A 16,373-nucleotide genomic window follows, 5' to 3' on the forward strand; every position below is an offset into this window, starting at 1 on the left:
TCTTACCTGACTACTTTCCAAGGATCTTTTAAAAAATCTCTTGTTGCATAATTCTATATGTACTAGATGGTGGCCCGATTCTAACGCATTGGGTATTCTAGAATATGTATGTAGTTTATTTATGAAGTTTTCAGAATAATGCAATTTATACACAGAATTCGGCCGTCCGGGCGCGACCAATTAGCAAAGCGTGGTTCAAATTCCACGCCAATATGCGGCCGGACTGCGCCAGTCGCTGATTGTTCGCAGCCGGGCGTGACCAGTCAGTGAAGCCAGGGCCGGCTCCAGGTTTTTGAGGGCCCTGGGTGAAAGAGTCTCAGTGGGCCCTCCTCTTTACCACGATTCATGATGCACAGATACAGCAGAGAAATAAAGTAGCATATAACACAGCCCACGTAGCATATAGCACAGCCACGTAGCATATAGCACAGGCCACGTAGTATATAGCACAGCCCACGTAGCATATAGCACAGCCCACATAGCATATAGCACAGCCCACGTAGCATAGAGCACAGCCACGTAACATATAACACAGCCACGTAGCATATAACACATCCACGTAGTATATAGCACAACCCACGTAGTATATAGCACAGCCCACGTAGTATATAGCACAGCCCACGTAGTATATAGCATAGCCCATGCAGTATATAGCACAGCCCACGTAGTGTATAACACAGCCCAAGTAGTATATAGCACAGCCCATGTAGTATATAGCACAGTCCATGTAGTATATAACACAGCCCACGCAGTGTATAACAGCCCACGTAGTATATAGCACAGCCTACGCAGTATATAGCACAGCCCACGCAGTATATAACACAGCCCACGTAGTATATAACACAGCCCACGTAGTATATAACACAGCCCACGTAGTATATAACACAGCCCACGTAGTATATAGCACAGCCCATGTAATATATAACACAGCCCATACAGTGAATAACAGCCCACGTAGTATATAGCACAGCCCTCGGTGTATATTGCACAGCCCACATAGTATATAGCACAGCCCACATAGTATATAACACAGCCACATAGTATATAGCATAGCTCACGCAGTATATAACACAGCCACGTAGTATATAACACAGCCATATAGTATATAGCACAGCCCATGCAGTGTATAGCACAGCCCATGCAGTTTATAACACAGCCCACGTAGTATAAAGCACAGCCCACGTAGTATAAAGCACAGCCCACATAGTGTATAATACAGCCCACGCAGTGTATAACAGCCCATGTAGTATATAGCACAGCCCACGTAGTATATAACACAGGCCATGTAGTATATAACACAGCCACGTAGTGTATAGCACAGCTCACGCAGTATTTAACACAGCCCAAGTAGTAGATAACAAAGTATATTACACAGCCCACGTAGTATATAGCAGAGAGACGCAGTATATAATGCAGCCCACGCAGTATATAACACAGCTCACGTAGTATATAGCAATGTGGGCACCATATCCCTGTTAAAAAAAAAAAGAATTAAAATAAAAAATAGTTATATACTCACCTTCCGGCGGCCCCTGGATCCAGGCGAGGCGTTTAGCGATGCTCCTCGCGCCGCTCCGGTCCCTGGAATGCATTGCGGTCTCGCGAGATGATGACGTAGCGGGACCGCAATCATCATCTCGCGAGACCGCAATGCATGGCCGGGAGCATCGCAAGGAGCGGGAAAGACGCCGGAAGGTGAGTATATAAGGCTTTTTTTTATTATTATTATTTTTAACATTAGACCTTTTTACTTTTGATGCTGCATAAGCAGCATCAATAGTAAAAAGTTGGTCACACAGGGTTAATAGCAGCGTTAACGGACTGCGGTACACCGCGGCATAACGTGGTGTAATGCAGCCATTAACCCTGTGTGAGCGCTGACTGGAGGGGGCACTGACAGAGAGTAGGAAGGGGCGAATTTGTTGCTGGACTATGTCCATCACTGATTGTTCGTGGCCTGCTGTCCGTGAGCAATCAGGGATTTCCGTGACAGACAAACAGATGGAAGTGCCCCTTAGACGAATATATATATATATATATATATATATATATATATATATATATATATATATATATATATATATATATATATATATATATATATATATATTGAGCTCCACCTATTGGTGGCAGGCAGAGTTTTATCACTGGCCTTCTTACCGCCAATGCTACCTTTGACCATTGTGATGCTGGAAATGTTTTTTTTTTTTCATCCTAGCCTTCTGACATCAACACATTTTCTAGTTTCTCCTTCTGCTTATCTATCACAACTTTTTTTTATGAATTTTAGTTTCCCACTTTTACATACATGTTACCTACTGTATGTTTTTAGCTTTTTTTTTTCCTTTTTTGTGCGGTCATACCCTTTTTATTTTTCAGTCGATGGGGCTTGTTTTTTTAAAGGATGAGCTGTAGTTTCCATCATGGGGAGCATATTACTTTATTTTATCATATTTTATTCCATTTTGGGTACAAGGATATAAAAAAATTTAAAGTTTCTTTATTCCGTTGTCCGCTGTGGTTTATAGGTACAATTTGGGTCATTGTGATTGCAGCAATACTAATTATGTACACTAATTTTGGCTTCTACTTTCTTATATATAGACAAAATTCGAAAAAGAAAAATGAGCATATACCCTACAGCAAGAACATAAGTAAATAGTAATTGTACATGTACATAACATAGGTACATAGTTATCGTTATTTGGTCATGCCAACACGACAAGGTGTACCCAACCTAACCTGTCTCTAGCATTAAAACCTTACACTTTTTTTATATTTTTTACTATTTTTATATATAATTTTAGAAGATGTTTTTTTTTATGTTTTTGCTAACATTTTATTTGGCCTTTATGTTTTTTGCTCGTCCCACTGGGAGGACGTAAACGTGGGATTGCAAATATTCAAATTTTGGCAGGAGGTTCAATCAAATTAAACATGACGTAAAATAATACTACTAGTTTCTTTTCAAGATGGCGCTCGTCAAAAATCTAATTATTCTGCGTTTTTTGCATTTTTGCTCAATGGGGTCAAAAACTTTGCTTCCTTAGACTTAAAGAGTTAATTCAATTGTTAAGCAGATTTACCATTCAAGAGATTGGGAAATGCTGTTCTTAATTAAAGCCTTAATAATAAAGAAAAATGTACAAAAAAATTTGAGAAATGGTGAATTTGGGGTCAATTTTTACAAGTGACTTTTTAAAATGGAAATATCCTTTAAATACAAAGTACAGTAAAGGAGTGTGACAGCTCCAGGCGTCCATCCATTGTAAATCACATGTCACTACATACTGTAAAACACGATGAGTGTATGTATAGTGATGAACGAGGTAACCCGAACACATATGTAAACGTATGTGTATAATTTATTATCATCCTACATGTTACACTTTAAACCACGTCTAAGTCTGACCTTAAAAAAATAAATTTGCTGCAGCTGTCTTGATTCGGCCCGCACCTGCTTCCAATTTCACAGCACTCAGAAAAAAAATCCTCTGCCCTCCATTATTGGCTTGTAAACTAAAGCCCAGCGCCTCGTGTGTTGTGATTTCTAAGACGGATAATTGCCCAGAAGTGGTCTCCTCCGAGCTCTTGGCCAAGCTGTGAAATCCAATGACTCCAAGAAGGCATTAGATCTTCAAGAGGTTTATGGATAGACTTGGAGTTGCGGAGTCCTGTTAGCTAGGGGACCGTTTAAAATATTTATATTGAACCTGATGCTCAAGCATGAGCTTTTCTCCCTTACCTTTGTAGGCACATTTATGTACAAAATAGTAGAGAACGATAAGTGATCCGGCACTAGGCCAAAATGCCGGTCCCAATCCACCTGTGACAGCTCCTGGATGGTCCAGTATTAAAGCGTGCGGTAATCGGGGTGCCAGCCAGAAAAAAGTGCAGCAGGAATGTCCAAATGGAACGAAAAGGCAGCACTCACCCTACTGGTCGTTTGTTCTTTCCTCAAGAGGAGGTGAACAAATAGCGGCAGGGGAGAAGAGGTGGAGACAACGGAGGACTATGTCAGCGCGAAACGAGTGCTGCCTTTTCTTTTAATTTGGAGGACATCTATGCACAAGTGTGTATGATGTCAGTTCCACATTCCCATTTTAGAGCTTAGCTGTGTGCACAGTAGCGTAACTAGAATCTACTGAGCCCCGGTACAAAATTTGGACCTGAGGCCCCACCTGCATGTTGGTCAGATTTATGGGCCCTTGTAGCATTCTAGGTCCTATAAAGATACACATGTTCACCCCCCATGTATGAATGTCCCTTATCCTGGGTCCTGCTTGTAATAATCTCCTCCATACAGGGGCTCATGCTGTAACCGTTTCCCCCATCCTGGCCCCTTCCTTGTATGATTTCCCCCATCCTGGTATAATGTCCCACGCCCTAGTATACTATTCAATTTCTGGTATAATGTGCCCACACTTTGGTACAATGTTCCCCTTCTGGTATATTATCTACATTCCGGTATAATGTCCCCCATCCTGGACCCCTTCCATTCTTCTCTAGCACATTTTAAAAAGAAGCAAACAATTCTACTCACCTTTCCCCGCTCCCACGCCATGCGGCATCCTCTTCTATAGCCGACGCAGGAGCTGGCAGCTGCCTTCAGCAATCTACGACCTCTGTTGTTGGCTTCTGATTACCTGGTGGCGCATATTGCTGTGTGGAGAGTTGGCGGGTCTCTGCACCATAATACATTTCATCTGAATGTGCATCCAGGGAAGCACATCCAGGTGAAATTGACATTGGTGAGTCATCCTCTAGCATGGGTCTGGTGATCATTAAGACACTGTATTCTCCTGGTAAAACAATACTTCAAGTTGAGAATACTTCAATATTGTGACATGTAAAGAAAACAAGGAGTCAACAATCTTGATAGCTACACATGAGGCAATGATCTTGATGGTTTCAACAGGTTTACAAGTGGCAATCGGGTGACATGACAGGAAAAGATGAAGTCAATTGGCATTTACATAAAAGAATTTACATGTATCAAATTGCTATCTCTTGCTGGCAATATTATCAGCAGCACTTCAGTTACTTTTCTCAGATTGACTTTTCTGGGTGTGCTGGGATTGGAGCTGTTTCTGGTTCCATCATGCACAGCAGGAATTCAACTGCGTATTACAGCCAGCAACTACTGGGGATGGAACAAGCACAACTCCTAACATAACTTTATGTGAGATTGCGGTAAAGGGTTAAGGTACCCTACCCCTGGATCTGAGCCCACACCATAACTGGTAGATACTGACTGTGTTACTTCCTGTAAAAAGTGGCTCACCACTGCAAGCACAGTCCCCCCACCTGACTTTCATTGCAAGTTTAACTGTATCGGCATCCTATATTCCGATACAGTTGAAAGCAATGATGGACGAATCATTCCCCCTCTGCCTCTAATTTCTCAAGGCAGCGGGCGCAATTACCTCACTACATTACGACCGCTGAGATGTGCAGGCACTTTAAAACGCTTGCTGTAGAGAACAGAGCAGTGGGGGAGCGAAGAGGACAAGTAAGTGTTGTAGTATTGTGTTTTTGATGTGTAAATTGTGGTGGCCATAATACTGTTTGGAGGACTATGGGAAGTGCCTTATATTGTATGGACTATGGAGAGTGCATTATACTGTATGGACTATGGAGGGCTATGGGAAGTACATTACACTGTATGGAAGACCATGGGATGCATTATACTATACGGAGGGCTATAATGAGTGCATTATATTGTATGGAGGACTATGGAAGTGCATTATAGTATATGGAGGACTATGGGGAATGCATTATACTGTATGGATGGCTATGGGGAGATTAGTATACTATATGGAGGATTATTGAGAGTGTATTATACTGTATGGACTATGGAGGACTATAGGGAGTGCATTATGCTATATTGGAGGACTATAGTGAGTGCATTATACTATGTAGAGGACCATGGTGAGTGCATTATACTACTTGGAGGACTATGAAGAGTACATTATAATCCACTGAAGACTATGGGGAATGCATTATACTACAGTGGTATGTACAAGTTTGGGTGCCCCTGGTCAAAATGACTAATTGTGAACAGTTAAGCAAGATAAAATCATCTCTAAAAGGGCTAAAGTTAAATGACATATTTCCTTCTCAGGGAGATCTATATCCCGCCCATAGTTCTTAACAGCTCATTTACATATTAAGAAAAACATGGATTTCTCTGGAATAAAAGATCAGATCTCAGATATCAAGGTATCATTTTATTCCGCTTCCTATGACCTACGTAACCATATAGATGGATTAGGAGGGTGATCCTACTGACAAATTCCCTTTAAATTTTATGGATGAAACTTCATGGCATAATTTAAAAACCCTGCAAATAACCGGTAAGTTGCAAAATTCAGCAAATCGATTCTAAACTAAAGTAATTTAGAATTTTCCAAAATTCACAGATCGTAGCAGAGATGTTGGGGTATTTAATTCATACAAATGAGTTAAAAATTAAAAAAAAAAAATCATACTCATCTGGCCACCCATAAGTCTTCCACTCGCTCCCTAAGGTACACGCAGTGCACAAGCGCCAGGAAAGGTCAGAGAGGCCCAGCGCCTGCGCACTGCAGTACTTTGCTCTGCCCTCAACAGGGAAGACAAAGTACGCCTGCGCCGGAGCCACAGCATGAAGACAAGAGGACGTCATTGTAAGAAGATGGGAGGCCTCGGAGCGGACCGCAGCGGGACGGCCCCTGGGTGAGTATAATCTAACCTCTTTTTCTCCTCTTTCAGGTTACATCAGGGGCTTATCTACAGCATTACAGAATGCTGTAGATAAGCCCCTGATGCTGGTGGGCTTAGCTCATTGTCAATTTTGGGGGTGACAGGTTCCCTTTAATATTTTTTTTTTTAACCACTTCCAGTTTCATCATTTTATTTGGCTTTTTGGTGCCCAAGACCTCAAAATATATAAATTGTATTTATTTTATTTTTTTCAACTTCAATTTGGACACAACTTATTTGTATTGAATAAATCAGATGTGAATTGAATTTCCCATCCGACTTCGAGCGAATCTTCCAACTTTGAATTTCGCAAATTCGCCCATCCTTAACAAGTGGTGAAAATAAAGTAAATGAGATGAGAAGATAATGGAGCGCGATGCAGCTCTGTGATGTTCACAAAATAATCTTTTCATTGAAACCCCGTCCAATGTCGAAAACCCACAAACGCACAATGCGTAGATCCTAAATCCGGGAATGTTGTCACCTCCCATTATAATCTAATCATGGCACTGAATCGCGCGCTTCTCCAGTTCTTGACTGTTAAAATATGATATTTTTCTTATTTCTCAACAGATGTATATATTTTACCTGTTGGTTTGACATATTGAGATGTGACAGAATGAAATGGATGGGTCGTAATCCAGATGTAAGCACTCTCCTAATGGGAAGTTAAGTGGTCACATATGGTGTAAAACTTTATTCCAAGGACAATAGTGAAGAGCCAACATGCCCGGACATCGTGTTCTCCAAGCATGCTCGGGTGCTAACAGTGTCTTTGGCGTGCTCGATTAATATGTTCAAGTCCCAGCAGTTGCATGATTCGCGGCTGTTAGACAGCAGCAACACATGCAGGGATTCCGGGTTAGGCAATCCCCGCATGTGTTGTGGCGGTCTAACCAGGGTGAAACATGCAACTGCGGGGACTTGAACATGTTACTCGAGCACGCCGAAGACACTCTGTTAGCACCTGAGCATGCTCGGATAACACGCTCACTCATTACTAAGGGACAAATATTATTCTAAAATGCTACTACATTGGGTTCGACAGCAACCTAAAAGAAGGAAAACCCTTGTAGGGCGTGAGCCACAAACGTCCTTAATGAGTTTTCCAAGCTGAAGATGTATTTTTGGATGTCAAGCAGAAGCCGCCTGAAGAATGGTCCGGTTGCTTCTTTTAGCTGTTTTGCAGCTTTGGAAGCCTAAAGTGGTGGAAGAGAATCTGTCAGCAGGTGTACGTTGTGTAATCTGAGAGCAGCATGGTGTAGGTGCCGCAAGTCGTTTTTTTGATTGTACAAGTCAGACTTTTGTGGAATGTTTGCAGAGAATTATAATGCAGATTTTACATTTACAGATGCTTCTCACCAAAAGTGAAACTAATTACATAGATAACTCTGTTTGTAATGACTCTATTTCAAGTGTTTATTTCTGTTAATGTTGATGATTATGGCTTACAGCCAATGAAAACCCAAAAGTTATCTCAGTAAATTAAAATACTTTATAACACCAGCTTGAAAAATGACTTTAACATTGGGTAGCTCTGGTACATTTAGATTATGTATAGGGGAAGTAAAGGATAAGGATCAGTGCCTAGGACAGACAGTTACTGTAAGTACATTAGGGCAAGATACAGTTAATGTTTTAGGAATAGCCCAGATTGGGAGGGGTTAGGTCAAGAAGAAAAGGGAACAAGTGCCTCGTTATAGTTAGTTAGTAAGAGTTCGAGTGTTTGTGAGAGACAATCTCAAGTTCATGATGCAGTGGACTGGATGCACGTGAAGTACATACAGGTCCTTCTCAAAAAATTAGCATATAGTGTTAAATTTCATTATTTACCATAATGTAATGATTACAATTAAACTTTCATATATTATAGATTCATTATCCACCAACTGAAATTTGTCAGGTCTTTTATTGTTTTAATACTGATGATTTTGGCATACAACTCCTGATAACCCAAAAAACCTGTCTCAATAAATTAGCATATCAAGAAAAGGTTCTCTAAACGACCTATTACCCTAATCTTCTGAATCAACTAATTAACTCTAAACACATGCAAAAGATACCTGAGGCTTTTATAAACTCCCTGCCTGGTTCATTACTCAAAACCCCCATCATGGGTAAGACTAGCGACCTGACAGATGTCAAGAAGGCCATCATTGACACCCTCAAGCAAGAGGGTAAGACCCAGAAAGAAATTTCTCAACAAATAGGCTGTTCCCAGAGTGCTGTATCAAGGCACCTCAATGGTAAGTCTGTAGGAAGGAAACAATGTGGCAGAAAACGCTGTACAACGAGAAGAGGAGACCGGACCCTGAGGAAGATTGTGGAGAAGGACCGATTCCAGACCTTGGGGAACCTGAGGAAGCAGTGGACTGAGTCTGGTGTGGAAACATCCAGAGCCACCGTGCACAGGCGTGTGCAGGAAATGGGCTACAGGTGCCACATTCCCCAGGTAAAGCCACTTTTGAACCATAAACAGCGGCAGAGGCGCCAGACCTGGGCTACAGAGAAGCAGCACTGGACTGTTGCTAAGTGGTCCCAAGTACTTTTTTCTGATGAAAGCAAATTTTGCATGTCATTCGGAAATCAAGGTGCCAGAGTCTGGAGGAAGACTGGGGAGAAGGAAATGCCAAAATGCCTGAAGTCCAGTGTCAAGTACCCGCAGTCAGTGATGGTGTGGGGTGCCATGTCAGCTGCTGGTGTTGGTCCACTGTGTTTCATCAAGGGCAGGGTCAATGCAGCTAGCTATCAGGAGATTTTGGAGCACTTCATGCTTCCATCGGCTGAAATGCTTTATGGAGATGAAGATTTCATTTTTCAGCACGACCTGGCACCTGCTCACAGTGCCAAAACCACTGGTAAATGGTTTACTGACCATGGTATTACTGTGCTCAATTGGCCTGCCAACTCTCCTGACCTGAACCCCATAGAGAATCTGTGGGATATTGTGAAGAGAAAGTTGAGAGACGCAAGACCCAACACTCTGGATGAGTTTAAGGCCGCTATTGAAGCATCCTGGGCCTCCATAACATCTCAGCAGTGTCACAGGCTGATTGCCTCCATGCCACGCCGTATTGAAGCAGTCATTTCTGCCAAAGGATTCCCGACCAAGTATTGAGGGCATAACTGAACATTATTATTTGATGGTTTTTTTGTTTGTTAGTAAAAAACACTTTTATTTGATTGGATGGGTGAAATATGCTAATTTATTGAGACAGGTTTTTTGGGTTATCAGGAGTTGTATGCCAAAATCATCAGTATTAAAACAATAAAAGACCTGACAAATTTCAGTTGGTGGATAATGAATCTATAATATATGAAAGTTTAATTGTAATCATTACATTATGGTAAATAATGAAATTTAACACTATATGCTAATTTTTTGAGAAGGACCTGTATTGTTCTAGAGAGATGAAGTCGTACCAAATTTCCAGCGGACCTTCTTGCAAAGTCTAGGGCCTATGGCCCAAAATAGACATTGAATGTTTGCAGCAGATTGTTCTGCACCAAAACACCAGAGCGTTGGCAGGAATAATGGTGTTAAAAATTAGTTTTTATGTTCTTTTTTTCCCATTCATTTGAAAAACTTTCCGAAAAAGCTGAAAGATCTGACTTGCTACAGATTTGAAAAACTGCTTTGATTTTTCACATCCGCAAGGAAAAAAATAATCAGTCTGTGCATGAGATTTCAGAACTGTCACTCACATTGCTACTACTGTAAAGCACTGTTTTTTTTTTTCCATGGCCAAAACATACGGGAACAAGCTCCAAGACAGCTTTGTCTGACGTTACGCCACCTAGTAAATATTTTGGAGCAAATTGATGCCATTGTTCTTCTATAAACACTTCTTGAATGAGGACCAAACCAATAAGAAGTCATTTCTAAAATCAGATGTGACAACTTACACCAGAATGTATCAATAATAAATCCATCCCAATAGGTTAATTTTACGAGATGTTACAATTGCAGCTTTGGGTGCTCGCTAGACCCCATGGCAGTACCCCATAGATATAGCACAGAAATACTGAGGGCTGATTGAGGTGCCATCCACTGCTCCCTAAACACGCTAGCAACAGGAAAACAGCATTTGAGATGCTTTTGGCTGTAATCAGAGCTCACCGCAATAAATGGTGAGAACGGTCAGATGCACTTACTGGTGGCAGGATACCAGCCAACACGGGGTGATCGAAAACCCACATATATCAGACTTTTACGACATATCCATCTCTCTGTTGGGACAACTTTAACACATCCTCGATCACGACTATTCAGTCACCTCATAAGTAGTTCTGGTTGTTGATATTTTCTCTGTCTCGAGTATCCGGAAAGGCGGGAAGTAAACTTTGTACACGCCACATATTTTTTTAACAAGACATTTATTCAGCAGCGAGAAATTTTCCAGATTGTCAGAAAACTAAACTCAACAGATCAACAGAAGCCGGTGTGTTTGTTTGTTTGTGTCCCATTAAAGTAAAAGGTGGGTTCCAGCGTCATGAAATGTCGTGCGACGAACAGCAGGAGTCCACAGCTCTCCACAAATATGGAAGAGAGGATGAAGTCACAAATGGCGCCATTCAGGCTGTTGCTTATAACTGAAATTATGTTGGTCTAGAAAATAAGAGACGTTTTGAGCTAGAAAAAAAATCCAAATTTTAGTGATTTAAAAAAAAAAAAAAAAAGATTGTTTTCTGGCATTGCAGTTAGGCTTCATTAAGATGTGCAGGACTGGAGTGTAATACCACAAGTGAACCTAAAAGTGAGAAATGTCATAAGTCCAAGTGTACTCAGCCTCCAGGCACCAAGCTTGACTCACTGCTGCAGCTTGTACTGAAAAGCATGAGCTCTCAGCAGCGACAGAAAGGAGGGACACTGAGGAGCTATCAGTTTAGCTCTCCCACCAGGCTTAACCCGGCAGCTGCGGCTTGTACTAAGTAGTGTGAGATCTTAGCAGCAACAGGGAGGAGGTACACTGAGGGGCTCTCAGTTTAGTCCTCCCACCAGGCTCAACTGACAGCTTTGGCTCGTGCTGATCAATATGAGATCTCATCAGCAACAGGGAGGAGGGACACTGAGGAAATATCAGTTTAGTTCTGCCACCAGTTATAACTGACAACTGCGGCTTATAATGAGCAGTGTGAGATCTCAACAGCAACAGGGAGGAGGGATACTGAGGAGCCATCAGCTTAGTTGGGGCAGATTTTGCAGCAGCAAAAGGGAAGGGAGCTAATGTGTTTTAAATTAGATAAGGGAGTGCAGATTCATTAGGAGGAAGAAGGGACAAAGAAGAGCTGTAAGTCATGCTAGTTGGGTGCAGATTCGAGCGGCCATTTCAGCGTAAATCCATGAAGAGTCAGCAGGAGGAAGGTGAACAAAAAAGCTGTCAATCAAGATAGGTCACAAGAGATTTGGCATCAAGGAGACTTAAAGCCGCAATGCTCCTCTGGGAAATATGCAAATTGTCTTTTCAGAGAGGAAGAGGACTAGATCTCTAGTGCCACCTATTGGAAGTAGCAATCCTAACAGTCAATGTTGACCCTTTAACGAGCCTTGTCACATGACTTGGGATAAAAACTAAACCAGAATCTCAATTTGCAGACACTGTGTTTCGGGGGTACTGCCCCTTGTCAGTGCAAAGTGGAGATCTGGTTTGGCTGATCAAGGAGAGAAACTTAGGAGCCAATCAAGTTACATGGGTGGAGATTTAGCAGCAGCAGGTAGGAGGGGCACTGAGGAGCTGCCAGTCAGATAGATCTAGTGAGAGTTAGCAGCAGAGGAGGAAAAGACATGAAGGAGCTGTCAGTGAATCTACAGGGAAGATTGAGCAGCTTTATGGAGGAGAGAAATTTAACAGCTATCAGATTATATGAGTGGAAATTCATTCAGTAGCTGCATGGAGTCTAAGGCTATGTGCACACGATGCGGAAAACGCTGCGGATCCGCAGCAGTTTCCCATGAGTTTACAGTACAATGTAAACCTATGGGAAACAAAAAACGCACAAAAACTCAGCGGTTTACATTCCTCAGCATGTCACTTCTTTCTGCGGATTCCACAGCGGTTTTACAGCTGCTCCTATGGAAAACTGCAGTTGTAAAACCGCAGAAAAAAAAACGTGGTAAATCCGTGATAAATCTGCAGCAAAAAGCAGCGTTTTTGCCCTGCAGATTAATCAAATCTGCTGCGGAAAAATCCACAGTGGACAAGAATACGTGTGCACATAGCCTGAAGGGCTGCAAGTCAGGCTAGCTGGGAGGAGAGAGCAGCAGCAGGGCACAGACAGCGGCTGTCAGTCAGATTAGGATTATACATTTTTCCTAAAACGGATTTTCAAGGTAAGTACACAAGCCTCATCAGGAGATCTACATAAAAGTATTTGTAGTTTGTTGTGAAAAATTTTTTATTAAAAAAAAAAAGTTGATTATATATATATTCTCTACTATATAATTATCTAAAGGTCACTTCCGTCTTTCTGTCCTTCTTTCTGTCACGGATATTCATTGGTCGTGGCCTCTGTCTGTCATGGAATCCAAGTCGCTGATTGGTCGTGGCAAAACGCCCACAACCAACCAATCAGCGACGGGCGCAGTCCGGCAGCAACATGACCGCTTCTTCCTCCCCACAGTCAGTGCCCGCACCGTACTCCCCTCCAGTCACCGCTCACACAGGGTTAATGGCAGCGCTAATGGACCGCGGTGTAACGCACTCCATTATCGCTGCTATTAACCCTGTGTGACCAAGTTTTTTTTACTATTGATGCTGCCTATGCAGCCTCAATAGTAAAAAGATCTGTTAAAAATAATAAAATCAAAAATCATTATATACTCACCTTCCCCGCACCTCGCGACGCTCTGGTAACCGCTCCATGCAAACTGCAGGTTCCGGTGGCAAGGATGGTATGCGACAAAGACCTGCCATGATGTCACGGTCATGTGACTGCGACGTCATCACGGGTCCTGCGCTACCAACCCTGGGACCGGAAGCTGCCAAGTGCACCGCACACGCAACCGGACTACAAGGGCCCTCGGAAGGTGAGTATAGGTTTATTTTAAGTCTTTTTTAACCTGTTACATACGTGGCTGGGCAACATAGTACATGGACATGCATATTCTAGAATGCCTGATGCGTTAGAATCGGGCCACCATCGTGTGTGTGTGTGTGTGTGTGTGTGTGTGTGTGTGTGTGTGTGTGTGTGTGTGTGTGTGTGTGTGTGTGTGTGTGTGTGTATATATATATATAAATAATCAAACAATGCCACATTTGCCCACAGGTTGTGTCTGGCCATGTAGCTCAGTGCCATTAAAGTGAATACACCTGAAATACCAAGGCAGGTGAGGCACTGTGGGTAAAAGCAGCTTTAAAAAAAAAAAAAAAAACTGACAACCCCCTTTAAAAGGTCATACACAAAAGACCAAATAGAACTGGTGAGGAAAAAGTGTAATTCAGTTAAATTCTTTGTCAGGATCAATGGATCGGGTTTTATCAGAATCGGATACAGTCTGGGCAGGATGGCGGCTCATACAGATCTGCAGAGGATGGGCTATTAGTGACACCTGATGCCGAGCAGTGCTGCCCCCGCTATAATCAGGCCCTGGTGGACATTACACACAGATTATCCGCTCTCCCTTTGGAGGATGAACCTTCTTGCTCATCAGCTATTTTTCCAGCAGAACATTCCGCAGAGAACAGAAAATCGTATTCATAGTTCTCCGTTCTTGCTGTGAGATATCCGTCCCGCTGAGCATCCAACGCTGCACAAATGGCCGAAGAAACGGACTTTACTGCAAAGTCAGATCCTCTGATGGGGGGCACCGTGCTTGGTGTAAATGGGGGTCACGCACAGAGCGCACCCATCCGCATCAGTGCTGCTGCCACCAACACCCTCCAACTCCGGGGCCCACTATGCCCAGGGTTCAACTTGCACCATATCTGATCAATGAATGTGTAAACTATACAAATGGAGCAGCCTCAAGAGCCGAGCCTGCTCCTCAGAGACAAGGCGCTAACTGGTCCAAAATAAATGCTTATCCTGTACGGTGAACACAAAAAATAAAAATATCCCAAAACAAAAAAAAATATGGTTTGAAAGATGGGAGGAAATCAAAGCACAAACAAAAAAGGGGGAAACCTGTAACCTCTTCAGAATTCACTGCTTACACAGCTTCACTTGGAGATTCTAGGTACTTTTGCGACATCTAGTGGTGGACGTCAGAATAGCAGAAAACAGACTATTATTCTGGACAATTCACACCCAGTAGATTTGTTGTAAAAAATTAAAAAAAAATAAAAAAAAAAACTATTTAACTACAGAATTAATTACATGAAATTGTTATAGGGGCAACTAATGATTCTCTGCAAGCTCCTTTCAGAGGCAGGGCCCTCTATATTGTACACAATGGTGCAGTAAATGCCAAGCACATCACATTCACCAATTTTTCACATGCAAAGAAAACAAAATATAGAGGTGTTATCAGTCATTGTACAGGAGGAGGAGGTGAGCTGTGACATCACCTATTGTGAATGGTGGATCCTGTGTTATCTACTGTATATAGAGGTGTTAACAGTCATTGTACAGGAGGAGGAGGTGAGCTGTGATATCACCTATTGTGTATGGTGGATCCTGTGTTATCTACTGTATATAGAGGTGTTAACAGTCATTGTACAGGAGGAGGTGAGCTGTGATATCACCTATTGTGAATGGTGGATCCTGTGTTATCTACTGTATATAGAGGTGTTATCAGTCATTGTACAGGAGGAGGAGGTGAGCTGTGACATCACCTATTGTGAATGGTGGATCCTGTGTTATCTACTGTATATAGAGGTGTTATCAGTCATTGTACAGGAGGAGGAGGTGAGCTGTGACATCACCTATTGTGAATGGTGGATCCTGTGTTATCTACTGTATATAGAGGTGTTATCAGTCATTGTACAGGAGGAGGTGAGCTGTGATATCACCTATTATGAATGGTGGATCCTGTGTTATCTACTGTATATAGAGGTGTTATCAGTCATTGTACAGGAGGAGGTGAGCTGTGACATCACCTATTGTGAATGGTGGATCCTGTGTTATCTACTGTATATAGAGGTGTTATCAGTCATTGTACAGGAGGAGGAGGTGAGCTGTGACATCACCTATTGTGAATGGTGGATCCTGTGTAATCTACTGTATATAGAGGTGTTATCAGTCATTGTACAGGAGGAGGAGGTGAGCTGTGATATCACCTATTGTGAATGGTGGATCCTGTGTTATCTACTGTATAGAGGTGTTATCAGTCATTGTACAGGAGGAGGAGGTGAGCTGTGACATCACCTATTGTGAATGGTGGATCCTGTGTTATCTACTGTATATAGAGGTGTTATCAGTCATTGTACAGGAGGAGGTGAGCTGTGATATCACCTATTATGAATGGTGGATCCTGTGTTATCTACTGTATATAGAGGTGTTATCAGTCATTGTACAGGAGGAGGTGAGCTGTGACATCACCTATTGTGAATGGTGGATCCTGTGTTATCTACTGTATATAGAGGTGTTATCAGTCATTATACAGGAGGAGGAGGTGAGCTGTGACATCACCTATTGTGAATGGTGGATCCTGTGTTATCTACTGTATATAGAGGTGTTATCAGTCATAG

This window comes from Ranitomeya imitator, chromosome 1 (assembly GCF_032444005.1).
Source record: "Ranitomeya imitator isolate aRanImi1 chromosome 1, aRanImi1.pri, whole genome shotgun sequence".
NCBI classification, from domain to species: Eukaryota; Metazoa; Chordata; class Amphibia; order Anura; family Dendrobatidae; genus Ranitomeya; species Ranitomeya imitator.